This window comes from Aethalodelphis obliquidens, unplaced genomic scaffold (assembly GCF_003676395.1).
Source record: "Aethalodelphis obliquidens isolate GAN/ISIS:26980383/991018 unplaced genomic scaffold, ASM367639v1 scaffold12, whole genome shotgun sequence".
Taxonomy (NCBI): domain Eukaryota; kingdom Metazoa; phylum Chordata; class Mammalia; order Artiodactyla; family Delphinidae; genus Aethalodelphis; species Aethalodelphis obliquidens.
The window spans coordinates 7,947,520-7,963,856 of record NW_020837956.1 but is presented as its reverse complement, the minus strand read 5'-3'; the positions used below and the strand labels follow the sequence as shown (position 1 = coordinate 7,963,856).

The 16,337-nt window shown below is 38.6% G+C and overlaps 2 protein-coding genes across 11 annotated transcripts in view; both read left to right on the top strand.

Moving 5' to 3' along the window:
- Window positions 1-4,628, top strand: part of PPM1B (protein phosphatase, Mg2+/Mn2+ dependent 1B) — a 91,648-nt gene extending 87,020 nt beyond the window's left edge. Inside the window, exon 7 of the mRNA XM_027113239.1 lies at window positions 593-4,628. The gene's annotated coding sequence lies outside the window, so the exon portion shown is untranslated. The remainder of the gene's footprint in view (window positions 1-592) is intronic.
- Window positions 3,049-16,337, top strand: part of SLC3A1 (solute carrier family 3 member 1) — a 51,375-nt gene continuing 38,086 nt past the window's right edge. For 5 of the 10 annotated variants that reach the window (XM_027113237.1, XM_027113235.1, XM_027113228.1 and 2 more), the window contains exons 1-3: window positions 4,748-5,071; window positions 8,207-8,300; window positions 11,041-11,135. The gene's annotated coding sequence lies outside the window, so the exon portion shown is untranslated. Of the gene's footprint in view, window positions 3,162-4,747; window positions 5,072-6,543; window positions 8,301-11,040; window positions 11,136-16,337 lie in introns of those variants that run through there. The other 5 variants (XM_027113232.1, XM_027113231.1, XM_027113227.1 and 2 more) reach the window with 5 other exon arrangements.

Genomic DNA, 16,337 nt, shown 5'->3' with positions numbered 1-16,337 from the left:
ACCAAAATAACTCTAGTTAACATCTGTCTGCATATATAATTACAATTTTTTCTAACGATAAGGACTTTTAAAATTTACTCTTTGCAACTTTCAAATAGACAATACAGTATTATTAACTATAATCACCCTCCTGTACATTACATCCTCATGACTTCTTTTTTTTTTTTTTAACATCTTTATTGGAGTATAATTCCTTTACAATGGTGTGTTAGTTTCTGCTGTATAACAAAGTGAATCAGCTATACATATACATATATCCCCATATCTCCTCCCTCTTGCGTCTCCCTCCCACCCTCCCTGTCCCACCCCTTTAGGTGGACACACAGAACCAAGCTGATCTCCCTGTGCTATGCGGCTGCTTCCCACTAGCTAGCTATTTTACATTTGGTAGTGTATATATGTCCATGCCACTGTCATACAGAGTGAAGTAAGTCAGAAAGAGAGAAACAAATACCGTATGCTGACAGATATATATGGAATCTAAAAAAATGTTTAAAAGGTTCTTAGAATATATTTTTAATTCATACCTTCTTAGTAGACAGCTGACTTAATCACTTACAAAAACCATTTCAATTTCTATCATTTCCACCAGATGGCAGTCTTGGGCACATCCACTTGTAAACCTGTTGAGAACTTTGGTGACAAGAAAGGCAGTGGCTGGCAGACCTTACAAGGCCTTAAAATTACATGAACGAAAAGGTTTTTTGTAAACATGAAAGACAAACGAACCCAACATTATGTAATTATAGTATTTATACTGCTGTTAACCTTTAATCTTACAGCCCATTCATTAATGGAGGCAGAGAAGAACATCGCTGCACCCTTCAAAATCATATTTTGCTCTGTGCACGTGTTAATTACCTGTGGCTTCTTGGCAGTACTTTTGCTTTTATTCCAGGGACTTTCATGGTTAAGGGCAGGCTTTAATAAAAGTCATTATTGTTTCCCTTCTAAAAGCACCATTTAAATCAGAAGTTACTGGATTTCTAAATGTTTATGTAAGAGCATCTTGTGACTGATTTTATGGCGCCCAGATCTCATCTGAAATATGAGTTACAGTGTTTATAGTTAATGTAAAGGGAAATAGGTTTGTAAGTGGCTTATTCTACATGAATACAAATCTTAATAACCCCCCTAAATTAGACACTTTTTAGCTTAACTTTGATGACTTCAAAGACCTGCCTTTAGGAATATAGAAGGTAGTGAATTTCTTGATCAGGCAAGGAATTGGCTCAAGTATTTTCTCATAGATGCTTTTTCCAGTGGCCAAAAGAGAGTCCTTTTGGACAACAATACATCATCTAGGTAAGCTCCCCTTTTGTACCTTTTATTACAATTCCATTTGCTAATTTACTTATTTTATATTTCTTATTGTGTTATGAATGAACTGTTTTTCTTCCAATATATTTTTAATTCATACCTTGGTATAATCAGGGAGTAGTAATTGACTGACTGAACAGTAACTATGTACATTCCCTTTCTGAGAGATTTTATTTCCACTCTGAGATTGAAAGGTACGAAAAAGTATAAAAACAAAAAGAACAGGTTCGGTCCTTATGCAGAATGGTATGCCAAGGTTAATTCTTGCTTTTCCAAAGAAAATTGATGTAAATATTCTAGGAGGTAATATAGAAAAAATGTTGACAGACAGTAAATAATTTCTTTTAGGGTAAATCATGAAAAAGTTTCCTTTTTAAATCCCTGATGATTCTAGGATATAGTTATGTGGAACAGCAAATTTCTTTCATGTATTACATGGATTTATTCATGTTTTGTGTGATCTCTGAGAATGAATGTTGAAATGGTCTTAAGGGAATCTCAGCTATGCAGTAATTATGCCTAGAGCTTTTGTGTAGTGTACCAAGACATACCTTTAACGAAGACAAGTTGAAATCAGTTAGAATTAGGTTCATGCCACATATTTTCAAATAGTTATGGGTAATCTAAATTATATAGATAAAGCCATAAGTTAAATACAGCTGGAAGATTGGCTATGTAAAATTATCTTTGAAAAGGAAGCAGTTCCCTTCTAAGAACCCATGTTTGTATATATTTATATAATATTTTTTAGGGCTCTTGGCTTTTTCAGGGTGGGACACACATGAATCTGGCAGTTAAGACAGTGTTCCCTATTATAGTATAACAGCGTATACAGTACGCTAGTCAAATGTCTTTCACAATCAAAAGTTTACACGTCAATGCTGGCTGCTTTAACACTTGGGAAAATTTCACTATCAGAAAGCAACACACTCACAAATGTTTGTCAATTTGAGAGAGAAATTGTGGCCCATAAAACAAACTCTGAATGTTTTGTAGTTTTACATCCTCAAAAGTTTTAACATAGTAGTTCTGAAGAATTGTCATTTGTGTATTCTTCAAAGAGAGTAATTTTATAACTGGACAGATCTTTAAATACATATTTATGAAATCTCAAAGTTGGAAAATCCCTGAATACCAAATGGGCCGCTGATCCAATTCTCCGGGGACCAGAATCTACCTCCATTTTGGGGGCAGCTCTGCCTGTCCTGGTTGGTTCTGTTTCTTCCTATCATTTGTCTTATGAACCCCTTGGGGCCAAGCATTTAACCATGGCTGTTATGATGACTCCCAGTATCTTCTCTTCTGTCACCAGTTACTTCACTGATACATTGCGGCTTCAATTGCCTTTACCATTCAAACCCCAATTCTGCAAAGGCTCTAGTTTTCTGTATCTTAAAGTATACAACCCAGAACTGAACATTTATAGGTAGTAGAACTGTTATCTTTTGTTCTAGTTAATGCTCTTCTGTTCTTCTATTTAACATTCAAATACTGAACTAGCTTTTCTGACACCCACATGAAACTGTTTCAGTCTCTGAGGTTAATTATTTTTACTGATGTTAATAGTCTTTCCCCATCCTACACTTGTGCAGTTGGTGTTTCGTTTAACCTGCTTTGCAGGACCTTCATTTATTCTAAGTTTTCTTGTGTTAGATTTATTAACCTTTTGAAATATTTTTGAATTCATCTAAGATATATATGCTATCTTATTCTTTTTGGTCACTCCAAAGTTTGATAGGTAAACACTCAATATTGAATGAAACAAGTCTGAGGACAGTGGCCTGAGAAACTTCTCTTTGATGTGATACAAATTGCCCAGTCTATTAATCAGCACCCATTAGGTAAGAATTTCAGCAATTTACTGATTCATCTATCAGCCCGTTTCTCTCCAAGTTTGTCTATAAGAATATCATGGGATCTTATATTCCTTGCTGAAGTCCTGCATTTCCCAAATGTTAGTCAAGTAACTGCCCCCAAAAGTTCATGAAGTTAAGTCAAACCTGTTGGTACGTAGTGAACAATGTTCTCTTCCAAAAGGCTTAAAAAACATTATCATTATAAATAAGGATCTATTCTAGGGCCTTTCCTGGCCCTAGAAGTTGTCCCCATTTTTTACCTCTTCCAAAACTTGGAACGGCATTTACCCTTTCTGATATTGTGGCCAACACCCACTCCACACTTCTGTATAACTACAGTGGGCCACCCAGAAATATTCCCAGATTTTCAGTATCGTTTCCTTGTTTTCCATTAGCATAAAATAGGAAATCGAGTTCTTATTGGCCCTATCACTTGTGTGTAATTCAACTTATTTGGAATTTTCATTTTGACCCTATTCCTGTAGGCCCATGCAAATTTAGGTGTTTATTTTTACTTGCGGTGTTTCTTGTATCATTTATGAGTTTTTGAGATTCTGAACTTGTTACATTTCTTCCTGTGTAAACTTGTGGTTCTTGTTTTTGTTTTGTTGTTTTACTTCTTTTAGGTACATCTCTCTTTTAATTCTTATGTATATGATTCTTCAATTTAAAAAGTATTTAAAAAAATAACCCTGATGCACTTAAAAAAAAAAAATCAAATCTACAAACTTGGCCTACAGCCTGAGGCCAAGTGTAGCATGTGGACTGGACAGAAAAGAACAGTGCCACGTCCAGAAGATGCTATTCACATCACAGACATTGGGTGCTCTTCTATACAACTTCCTAGCAAGTGGCAGGAAGGTGTTCTTACGAATAAAATTAATATAGTTATATTACAACAAATATCTGTCAGGTGGGAAGTAAGGTGACGAGAAAGGAGTCCTTTTTAGAGAGTTTTTTTTTTTTTTTAATTTATCAAGGATGCCACATGGGCCAGCAGCAGCACTGGAGCCTGGTATTTATTCTAGGAAAGGAGATGATGTAGCTTCTCTCTTTACATTCTTCCCTACCTATATTATATCCTCTTTCCATTAAAAAAAATGGGAAAAGGTAGCACTGTAGGAGTGTGGCAGAGGAACTGAGGAGCATATAGGTGATTGTAAAGGACCAACTTTGGCTTTCTAGCCTTGAGTTCAGACTTCTTGGAAGAGCCTCTCTGTGATACACTCTGGCCACCTTTTTTTTCACTTGTTTTTCTTGACTTTTTTGATTACTAGGGCTCCAAAAATAGCAAGTAAGAAAGAAGATATTAGAATGGAAGAAAATGCCCCAGTTGTAGACAGCTTTATAAATTTCTGCAGGTATATGAATTATATATAATGTATAATATAGGTAGTATATTTCTTGGCACACAGTTCTGTGTACATGCTATACTTCAATAAAAATTTATTTAAAAAAAAGAAACTTGGCTGGTGCAGTAAACTTCCTATATATTTATTTTTATTTATGTGAAGGTTTTGTTTGTTAATGGAAGACATGAAAATATTGAGTAGATGTGATGGGTATGCTTTAGATAGTATGAACTGAAATATAGATTATGTGTTTTGTGAAAAACTCAGGGAAGTGGGAGGTAGAGGGCAGCCTTCAAAAAATAGGCAGCATTTTAATCAGGGTAAGCTAAACTGATATAACAAACAGAACCAAACCTGTAATGGTTCAAAAAATAGGTTATTTCGTGCTCATGTATAGACCAAGTTGAGTGTTCCAGGTAAGTGGCTTCTTTCTTCCATGTAGTGATTCAAGTCTAAGACTTTTTCCATCTTGTGGCTATATCATCACCCAGGGCCTTGCTATCTGTATCCAACCAGCAGAAGAGGAAAGTGAGCAAGGAAAAGGTACACCTGCTTCTTACAAGTCTCATTAAACTTAAGGGGCATTGAAATCATACAAGACATATATTTTCTGACCACAATGGAATTAACCTAGACATCAATAAAAGAAAAATAAGAACAACACACTTAAATAATCAATATGCCTAAGAATAAATTGTAAGGGAAATTAGAAAATATCTTGGCTAGAATGAAAATGAAAATCACAACATATCAAAATTTGTGGGCTACAGCTATGACAGTATTTAGAGGGAAATTTATAGCTTGAAACACGTATTAGAAAGAATGTAGGGTCTCTAGCTAATTAAATTTTACTTTCCAAATTAAGTAACTACAAGTGCAAGAAAAGAAGAAAGAAGAATAAGAACAGAAATCAGTGAAATAGGAAACAAAAAAGAAAAATCAGAAGCTGGCTCTTTGAAAATATCGATGAAATTGATAAACTTCTAACCAGACTGATCCGGAAAAAAAACAAAAACAGAAATTATCAATATCAGAAATGAAAGGGGAAATCAACTGTATACTCCAATAAAGATTTTTAAAAAAGGAAACGAAAGGGGAGATACCAGCATGGGTCCTACAGACATTAACAGAAAAAGGGAATATTATGAAATATTTTATGCCCATGAAATTGATACCATAGAGGAAACATTTGAAAGTTAATCAGTGTAATTCCACCCTGGGAGTGAAAAAAGAAAAAGCATATCTCATTACATTCAGAAAAAGCATTTGACAAAGTTCAAGACCCATTCCTGGTAGAAATTCTCAGCAACCTACAAATAAAAGGGAACTTGCTCAGCCTGATAGAGGGTAACTATGTAATACCTAAACCTAATACCATAGTTAACGGTAAAAGACTAAATACTTTCCCTCTAATACACCAAACAAGGCAAGAACGTCTGATCTCACCACTTGTGTTCAATACTGACTGGAGGTTTTAGCCAGTGCAACAAGACTAAAAAAAAAAAAACAAGACAAAACAAACAAAACATACAAATTGGAAAGAAAGATACATAAAACTATTTGCAGATGACATGATTGTGTAAGTAGAAAATGATAAGCTATAAGTAAGATACTACAACTCAAGCTTAGCAAGGTCACAGGATACAATGTCAATGTTCCAAAATATATTTCTATATATACTAGGAACAAACAATTGAAATGAAAAAATAATGCCATAGCATCAAAAACCATGAAATACTTGGAGATAAATTCCATGAAGTATGTGCAAGACCTGAACACAGAAAACTACAAACTTTTTTTTTTTTTTTTTTTTTTTTTGCGGTACGCGGGCCTCTCACTGTTGTGGCCTCTCCCGTTGCGGAGCACAGGCTCCGGACGCGCAGGCTCAGCGGCCAAGGCTCACGGGCCCAGCCGCTCCGCAGCATGTGGGATCCTCCCGGACCGGGGCACGAACCCGCGTCCCCTGCATCGGCAGGCGGACTCTCAGCCACTGCGCCACCAGGGAAGCCCTACAAACCATTTTGAGAGAAGACCTAAATAAACGGAGAGATACCACATTATTGGATGAAAGTTTTAATATGGTTAAGATGTCAAAGCCAAATTGATTTATAGATTAAATGAAACCCTAATCAAAATGCTTAGCCATTTTTTTGGTAGAATTTAACAAGCTGATTCTAAAATTTATATCTAAATGCAATTGGATCTCAAATAGTCAAAACAACTTTAATAAAGAATTAAATTGGAGGATTTATAATGCCTGATTGCAAGAATTACTCTAAAGCTACAGTAATTAAGATAATGTGCTTTTGGAATCAGTGTATATATATATATATATATATATATATATATATATATAGACACATATACGTATGTGTGTGTGTGTATATATATAATCTGTGGAACACAATAGAGAGTCTAAAACTAGACACTGTAACTATGTAACACCTATATGGTCACTTGATTTTTCACAAAGCTGACAGTAATTTGGAGACAGGAAAGTCTCTTCCACAAATAGTTCTGGAATAAACACATACCTATATATTTTTTAAAATCAACTTTTATCCCCTTATGTCACACAAAAATTAACTTGAATCACAGACTTAACTGTGAGAACTAAAACTTCTAGATGAAAACATTGGAGGAACTTGGGTTAGGCAAAGCTCAGATAAGAATAACTTCTGCTCTTCCACAGAGAGACACTGTTAAGAAAACGGAAAGGCAAGCCTAAGGCAAAACATCTGTGATTAAGGAGTGGTGTTTATAATAGATATATTTTTAAAATAGTAAATATTGAAAAATTGAGGATTTTACCAAGGAAAAAATACAAATAGCACATAAGCACCAATGCTCCAAGTTACTAGTCATTAAGGAAGTGCAAATTGTAATACTGCTACAACTCACTAGAATGACTATAGTTACAAAGACTGGCATTGCCAAAAGTCAGCGAGAATGTGGAGTAAGTGGAACGCTCACATATTGCTCATGGGTAGGTAAAAGTCCAACCGTTTCAGAAGACAGTTTGGCAATTTCTTATAAACTTAAATATTATACTAACCTTATGACCCAGCAATTCCACTCCTCAGTATATACCCAAGAGAAATGAAAACATGTCCACACAAAAATCTACATGAATGTTCATAAAAGCTTTATTATGGTCCCAAACTGGAAACACCTCAAAAGTTCATCATTGGTGAAAGGATTAAACCGCATCCATACAATGAATGCTAATTAGCAATGAAAGGAACAAACTAGTAATTCATGCAACAACATGGGTGAATCTCAGAAGCATTATGTTAAGTGAAAGAAGACAGACACAAAAAAACATCATACTGTATGATTTCATTTATCTACAATTTGAGAAAAGGCAAAATTTAGTGACAGCAGATGAGTTGTTGCCAGGGGCTGGTGGGAGGGACATGAGGGAACTTTTGGGGGCTATGGAACTGTTCTATACCATGATTGTGGTGGTGGTTACATAACTAGACATTTGTCAAAACTCATCCAATCATACACCTAAGAGTGGTTAAGTATGTATTTTATATGTCATGAATCTGACTAAAAGAAAAAAATAATAAAAAGAATTGTGTTAATGTAAATTTGGGTTTATGGGTGTTTGCTATAATATTCTTTCAGATTTGTTTTATATTTAATAATCTTCATTTTAACATATTTCCAAAGATATGAACTTGAGATAAAATTCACAAGAGAAGAATAGTCCAAATTTTATACTGAGTTACTTTTCACATGTGTTCCTCTATGTGACCTGCTTAGGGTAAGTAACACCAGGGATTTACTATTTATGTATTTATTTAGTAGTTATCTGTATATATGAATGTATTTTTTATTTGATTAATTACTTAATGGTTTTCTTGAGCAGCTGCTGGGCTGATGGGGTTGGATGATCTATTTAAATGGACTGAATTATATGATGTTGATGGATATAAATTGATCAAGTCCACTTTATTATATAATCCCATCTGCTACCCTCTCCCAACAATCAGGAAGTCTTACTAATAAAACATAAAGTTAAAATTTTGTAAGAGTAATTAAAATTTTTATTGAAATCCAGCTATAGAAGATGCCCATAGTTGATTTCCTCAAGAGCCACAGTTTTGTAACCTTTTAGAACTCTCTCTTTTGCATGGCATCCTCACTAATGCAACATTCCCCAAACCAAAAATAATTTCATTTACTACATATAAGGAGTAGAATGCCTCCATTTTAATTTTGACTTTCATTTTGGTGTTTCCTCAAGCTTAGGAAAGTAGAATTCTACTCTTTTAAGCAAGACTATTGCCTTTCTGGTACAAAGGTATATAGGCTTAGGGTTGCATCCTTAGAGGCTTTTGGAGTGATAACTCTTTTTAAATTTATTTTATTTTTGGCTGCGTTGGGTCTTTGCTGCTGCGCGCAGGCTTTCTCTAGTTGTGGCGAGCGGGGGCTACTCCTTGTTGCGGTGCGCAGGCTTCTCATTGCGGTGGCTTCTCTTGTTGTGGAGCACGGGCTCTAGGAGTGCGGGCTTCAGTAGTTGTGGCACACATGCTCAATAGTTGTGGCGCGGTCTCTAGAGCTCAGTAGTTGTGGCGCACGGGCTTAGTTGCTCCGTGGCATGTGGGATCTTCCCAGACCAGGGCTCGAACCTGTGTCCCCTGCATTGGCAGACGGATACTTAACCACTGTGCCACCAGGGAAGCCCAGAGTGATAACTTTTTAAAAATAATAATCCCTTAACATATTTAGTTATTGCTCTTTATTCTGTAGTTCTAGGTTGACAAACTTTGTCTGTAAAGGGCCAGAGAGTAAATATTTTAGGCTTTGAGGACCAAATGGTCTCTGTCTCTCAACTCTTCTATTGTGGCAAGGAGCCACAGATATAAACAAGTGCAAGTGGATGTATTCAAATAAAACTTCATTTACAGAAACATGTATTGGGCTGGATTTGACTTGGGACAAAAGTTTGCTGACCTTGGTTGGAAATTATAAACACCCCCCAAAGCAAATCCATTACTTGTTGTGACAAAGGGTTCGTAGACTCATAGGTACTTCTGTGAAGAGAACTAATAATGGTAGTGGTACTTCTATGAAGAGAACTAATAATGGTAATGATGGGGTTCAGGACATGTTACCCCAAAATATGGCACCTTGGCATATTGAACATTTTAAGCTGAAGGAATTTGAGAAATGGCACATGCAGTAAGGATGTTCTGACCTTCCCTGAAGCAGGTCATAAAACCCTCTTGTGAGAGATTTATGCCCTCCCCATACCAGGAGGAAAGGAGCATCTTTATCTCTGAAGACAAAGGGACACAGAGGACTCTGAATAAATATTAGCCTTGCTAAGTTTCTCCAGTTTCCTACACTTACCTCATACCTTTTGTCCTATTATATCTTTCCATTCTTCAGCAAACTTAGCATAAAAACCCATTTCTTCAGGTTCTCATTCCCTTATGAAGGCTCTCATGATAATACTTACATTATATGAATTTGTATGCTTTTTTCTTGTTAATATGCCTTTTGTTACAGGGGTCTCAGTCGAGAACTTAAAAGGGTAGAGGAGAAAGATATTATTCCTCCCCTACAATAATAAAGTGTTCATTAGGAAGGCTCCATATCAAAATCAGGGTATGCATATTCTGTGACTCTGTGTGATGAACTGTGTACAAAACATCTCTCATTCCTGGAAAATATGAAGATATTTGTCCAAGATAGCTAACAAAATATTTCATGTATTCGATTAGGACTTTGCTTGGTAAAGTTTGCCTTAGTTACAAGTGTAAATTTCAGAGAGTAGGTTTTACTTCTATTTTGTTTCCCCTTCTATAAGACTATACTTTTTTATATTTAGCAAGTAACCAAAGATGACTACTACTCTTGTTAAAATAGTCCAACAAATCAAATTCACTTCTGTTGAAGATTTAGTTCCACAATTTTTCATTCTTGGTTATAAGGAGTAGATAAGGACATGACTAACATCAGTGACTAGAACCTATACAACTTGTGGTGCTCCCTATATTGAGATCATTTCCCCCGATTTAAAGCTGAGTTACTAATTAAGGACTAACAAATGATCAATTATGATTCAAGTAAAAGTACTATCATTAAGTAGAACTTGGAAGAACTAAGAGTCCTTGTCCTCATGGTCTTATTCAAATTAAACAAATATATTTTTAAAGTGGAAATAGAGGAAATAGAAGCAAGAAGTATATGATGGTAGATATGAGCTGCCGCTTCTTGCCAGTTTTTACTATGAAAGAGAACTAATATTTATTAGTTTTAGTACTAATATTTTAGAACTAATATTTATTAAAACTAGTATTTCTTATTTAGTGAGAGAACTTTCCAGTTGCCTCTTGGGATAACTGAGGATGGAGGAATTACCTTTAAGCAGATCATTCTTGTTTTGTGAAGAATAATTTGAGAGGTTCCCTTTAGTTCTGTAAATGTAGTGAGTAGACCGCATTGTCCTGATAGTTAATACTTGATAGTAATTGTTATTATTATAATGTTAACAGTAGCAACTTTTATCAGTGACATAGGCCTTGCTCTGCAAAGCTCTTTGCTGGGGAGGAACCTAACCAACCTTTACAGGAGGAACCTATTGCCACTGGTAGGTAATTTGTATATGCTATTTAATTAAATTTAAATCATTTAAATTTAATTAAAATTTAAAATTTATGTGTACTTTATTTAATCTTCATAACAACACTATGAAGTAAGTGTAGCCGATGAAAAAGCTGAGATCCATCTAAAGAGACTGAATGAATTACCCAAGACCACAAAGCTTAGAACTGGCGGATCTGGGATTCAAACACATGTCTATTTGGCCCCAGACTTTCCCATTTCACCGTGCTAGTGAAGATAAGTTACCATGAAATTGTAACTCCACCCATAAGAAGAGAGGAGAGCACTTTACTGAATTTATTGATGAGTTCTAGTAGTTTTTTTGTGGCATCTTTAGGATTTTCTATGTCATGTGCAATGACCGTTTTACTTCTCCCCTTCCAATTTGGATTCCTTTTATTTATTTTTCTTATCTGATTGCTATGGCTAGGACTGCCAATACTATGTTGAATAAAAAGTGGCAAGATGGGGCTTCCCTGGTGGCGCAGTGGTTGGAAGTCCGCCTGCTGATGCAGGGGACGTGGGTTCATGCCCCGGTCTGGGAGGATCCCACATGCCGCGGAGCGGCTGGGCCCGTGAGCCATGGCTGCTGAGCCTGTGCGTCCGGAGCCTGTGCTCCGCAATTGGAGAGGCCACAACAGTGAGAGGCCCGCGTACTGCAAAAAAAAAAAAAAAAAAAGTGGCAAGAGTAGGCATCCTTGTCTTGTTCTTGATCTTAGAGCAAATGCTTTCAGTTTTTCACTGTTGAGTATGATGTTCACTATGGGTTTGTCATATATGGTCTTTATTATGTTGAAGTACATTTCCTCTATACCCACTTTGTTAAGAGTTTTTATCATAAATCGATCTTGAGTTTTTACAAAACCTTTTTCTGTACCTACTGAGATGATCATATGATTTTTATTCTTCATTTTGTTAATGTGATGTATCATTTGATTTGTGAATACTGAACCATCTTTGCATCCTTGGAATTAATCCCACTTGATCATGGTGTATGATCTTTTTAATACACTATTGAATTCATTTTGATGAGGATTTTTACATCTACGTTCATCAGTGATATTGGCCTGTAATTTGTGTTTGATATCTTTACCTGGTTTTGGTATCAGGATGATGCTGGCCTCATAGAATGATTTCAGAAGCATTCCTTCCTCTGCTTTGGAATAGTTTGAGAAAAATAGGTGTTAACTCTTCTCTAAATGTTTGTTAGAATATTCCTCTGTTGCCTCATTTTGCCTGATTCACTGCTTTTATTTCTACGTATTTGGTAGGTTGGTTGCATTTTCCAGTCTTGGAGAAGTGGTCTTATGTAGGAAACATCCTGTGGGGCTCAGCAGCACACTCCCTTGCGGTCACCAGAGCTATATGCTCTAGGAGTTCCCTCTATGTGAGCTGCTTGAGTCCTTCTGTTGTGTCAGAGGGTACTGTGGGTGTGCTGGTAGGTGTGGTTGGCCTCTGGTCCGGTTGGTGGTCAGGCCCTGCCTAGTGCAGAGGCTGCCAGGCTCTGGTGGGCAGGATTGGGTCCTGGCATGACTGGCTGCTTGGCCAAGGGAGTCCTGGTCTTGGTGCCAGCCCACTGGTGGAGCAGGGCCATGTCACAAGGCAGCTGGCTACAGAGCTCGTGGGAGGGACAGGGGTGCTTGGGCTAGTAGTGCTGGCTCACTGGTTGGCAAGCTGGATCCCAGGTTAGCTAGCTGTAGGGTCAGGGGTCCTGGAGCTAGTGTCAGCCTGCTGGTGGGTGAGGCTGGTTCCTGACAATGATGGCTGTGGGATCCATGGTGTCCTGGAGCTGGTATTGGCCTGCTGGGTAGGTGGGCCAGGTCTTGACATGGCTGGTTATGGGGCCACTGTGGCCCCAGGGTTCATGTAACCCCACTGGTGGGTGAGGCTGGTCCCAGGGCTAGTGCTGGCCCACTGGTGAGTGGGGACAGGTCCTGGGCCCTCTGGTGGGCAAGCCCAAGTCTCAGGGAGACTGCAGGTTCAGGTGGCTCTCAGCAGCCAACCTGCTGGTGGCTATGGCCGTGTCCCACCCAGCTAGATGCCTGGCCTGGGGTGTCCTAGTACTAGAGCCAAATGGCTGGCGGGCGAGACCAGGTCCCAGCGCTCATCAGCTAGAGGGAGGATTCCAAAATGACACTTGCCAGTACGGTGTCCTCATGTTGGGATGAGATCCCAGAAATGGCTGCCGCCAGCATCTCTGTCCCCAGGGTGAGTCCCAGTTGTCTCCTGCCAGGAGACAGTTTCTCAGTACTTGGGACCGGGGCACGAACCCGTGTCCCCTGCATCGGCAGGCGGACTCTCAACCACTGCGCCACCAGGGAAGCCCTTTGTGGTTCTTTCATTTTTAGTTGTAGATCTTTTCTGCTATTCTTCGTGTGGTTCTCATCCGTAGTTGCTCTGCAAATAGTTGTGATTTTGGTGTGCCAAACTTACGTGGGAGGAGGTGAGCTCAGGGTCTTCCTACTCTACCATCTTGGCCTGAATCCTAGATTATTTGTTAATATCTTTATTGAGCAAAATAAAATGCTGGTACCATATTTTGATTTCCAATTTTTTTTTTTTTTTTGGAATTTTCCTTGCCTATAAAATCCCAAAGTTTGGGCATCATTGTTCTAATTACACACAAACTAGCTGATGGAATATTTATTGTTTAGGACACAGATTATTTTTTTCAGGACTTCCCTGGTGGCACAGGGCTTAAGAATCCGCCTGCCAAGGCAGGGGACACGGGTTCAATCCCTGGTCTGGGAAGATCCCATATGCTGCGGAGCAACTAAGCCTGTGCGCTTCAACTACTGAGTCTGCTCTCTAGAGCCCACGAGCCACAACTACTGAGCCCGTGTGCCACAACTACTGAAGCCTGTGTGCCTAGAGCCCATGCCCTGCAACAAGAGAAGCCACTGCAATGAGAAGCCCATGCACCACAATGAAGAATAGCCCCTGCTCGCCGCAACTAGAGGAAGCCCGCCCACAGCAACGAAGACGCAATGCAGCCATAAATAAATAAACAAAACAAAACAAAAAAAACACTGTTACAACTCAACAGCAAATAATGATTTATTTGCTGATTTTTAAAATGAGCAAAGGACTTGAATAGACCTTTCTCCAAAGATGATATGCAAATGGCTAACAAGCACATAAGAGATGCTCAATATCACACATCATCAGGGAAATGCAAATCAAAACCACAGTGATGTACAGCTTCACACTCATGAGGATGGCTACTTTCAAAAACAAAACCAGGGCTTCCCTGGTTGCGCAGTGGTTAAGAATCTGCCTGCCAATTCAGGGGACACGGGTTCGAGCCCTCATCCGGGAAGATCCCACATGCTGTGGAGCAACTAAGCCTGTGTGCCACAACTACTGAGCCTGAGCTCTAGAGCCCACAAGCCACAACTACTGAAACCTACGCGCCTAGAGCCTGTGCTCCGCAACAAGAGAAGCCACCACAATAAGAAGCCCTTGCACGCAACAAAGAGTAGCCCCCGCTCACCGCAACTAGAGAAAGCCCACGCGCAGCAACAAAGACCCAATGCAGCCAAAAATAAAAAAATAAAAATAAATTTATTTTTTAAAAAAGTATTGTGAAGGTACGTGATAGATTAATTGCATTAAAAGCCCAATTAATGGCTTCCCTGTATGTCCTTTGCTCTGTAACTTCTCACATTGGCTCTGGCCTTGGTACATCAAGTACAGTCAAAAAGATGCTATGTGACTTCTGAGGCTAGGTCACAAAAAGGATGCAGTTTCTGCCTTGCTTTCTCTCTTCATCTGGGACACTCACATTTGGGACCATGCCAGAATGCTATGAGGAAGCCCAAAGTAGCCAATGTGGAGAGACAGCATGGAGAGACCCATGGGTAGAGAACTGAGACCCCCCTAGCTGACCCCCTGGCCAGCATCAACTTCACCAGAAAGATAATGGGTGGCAAAAAAGCACTGAAAAGATACTCAACATCATTATTCAAAAGGGATGTGCAGGGCTTCCCTGGTGGCGCAGTGGTTGAGAGTCTGCCTGCCGATGCAGGGGACACGGGTTCGTGCCCCGGTCCGGGAGGATCCCACATGCCGCGGAGTGGCTGGGCCCGTGAGCCATGGCTGCTGAGCCTGCGCGTCTGGAGCCTGTGCTCCGCAATGGGAGAGGCCACAACAGTGAGAGGCCTGTGTACAGCAAAAAAAAAAAAGGATGTGCAAATTAAAACAGCAATGAAATACCACTACTTACATACTAGAATCACAAAAATTAAACAGACTGAACATAGCAAGTGCTGGCAAGGATGTGAAAGAACTAGAACCTCAGACGCTGCTGAATGTAACGTAAGATGGTGCAAGCACTTTCTGAAATAGTTCGGCAGTTTCTTACATGGTTAAACATAGACAATGTACACCTTCCATATGATCCAGCCATCTGCTCCTAGGTGTTTACCCAAGAGAAAAGAAAACTATATCATTACAAAAATTTGTACCTGACCACAGCAGTTTTATTTATAACAGTACAAAACTGGAAAAAAAATACATGTTCAGTTATCAACAGTGGTGTATATTCATAGAGTTGAATACTACTACATGATAGAAAGGAATTAACTAAACACTGGGATACCACTATAATCATATTGGAATGGCTTATATCCAAAACACCGACAACTCTAAACATTAGCAAGGACGTGGAGCAACAAGGAACTCTCATTCATTGCTGGTGGGAATGCAAAATGGTACAGCCTTCCAAAATAGAAGACAGTCTGGCAGTGTCTTGCAAAGCAAAATAGAGTCTTACCATAAAATCCAACCATCACACTCCTTGGTATTTACCAAAAGGAGTTGAATACTTATGTCCACACAAAAACCTGCACGTGATGGTTTACAGTAGCCTTAAAATTGCCAAAACTTGGAAGCAACTAAGATGTCTTTCAGTAGGTAAATGGATAAACTCTGGTACATCCAGACAATGGAATATTATTTGGCACTGAAAAGATCTATTAAGCCACAAAAAGACATAAGGGAAACTTAAATGCATATTACTAAATGAAAGAAGCCAGTCTGAAAAGGCTTATACTATATTATTCCAACTATATGACATTCTGGAAAAGGCAAAGCTATAGAGACAGTAAAAAGATCAGTGGTTGCCAGGGGTTCAGGGGAATGGAGGGATGAATATGTGAAGCACAGGGTATTTTCGAGAAAGCGAAAC